This window comes from Microtus ochrogaster, unplaced genomic scaffold, assembly GCF_000317375.1.
Source record: "Microtus ochrogaster isolate Prairie Vole_2 unplaced genomic scaffold, MicOch1.0 UNK3, whole genome shotgun sequence".
Classification (NCBI taxonomy): Eukaryota; Metazoa; Chordata; class Mammalia; order Rodentia; family Cricetidae; genus Microtus; species Microtus ochrogaster.
The window spans coordinates 2,079,387-2,080,016 of NW_004949101.1; positions in this window are offsets into that span (position 1 = coordinate 2,079,387).

The following is a 630-nucleotide window of genomic DNA, read 5'->3' on the forward strand; positions in this document are numbered from 1 at the left end:
TCCTCCATTTCTTCTTCTTTCCTCCCTCCTTGCTCTCTTTTCTAGATTTCTCCTATTTATTCTCATGTCCACCAGCCCTGCCTATTTCTTGCTCCTGCCTAGCTGTTGGCCCTTCAGCTCTTTATTAGACTATTCAGGTGTTTTAGACAGATAGAGTAACACAGCTTCACAGGGTTAAACAAATGCAACATAAAGGAATACAACACATCTTTGCATCATTAAACAAATGTTCCACAGAATAAACAAATGTAACACATCTTCAACTAATATTCCACAACTCTTTGTCTCCTTATTCAAATGGGGAGCCACACACCTGATGTGATTATTTTGCTAACTGGAGCTAAAGAAGCCAGAGGCAGGTTGGAGCAAGCCTTCTTTATCATTAGAGGATGCTCCAAATACATGGGCTACATTTGGAACAGTGGACTATTTTTAGCTAGAATTGAAGACAACACAGTCTATTGTCTAATCCACACCAAGGAATGCACACATTTTTAATCCAGGTTTTGTGATTAGATGTCCCAGGATCAGCTTCACTGATTTTGGGTCTGAGAAGGTCAGTGGATGATGTACCCGAAGGATGTGCAGAGGCTGCAGGACAAAAATAGGAACAAAACTATCAGGATCAAA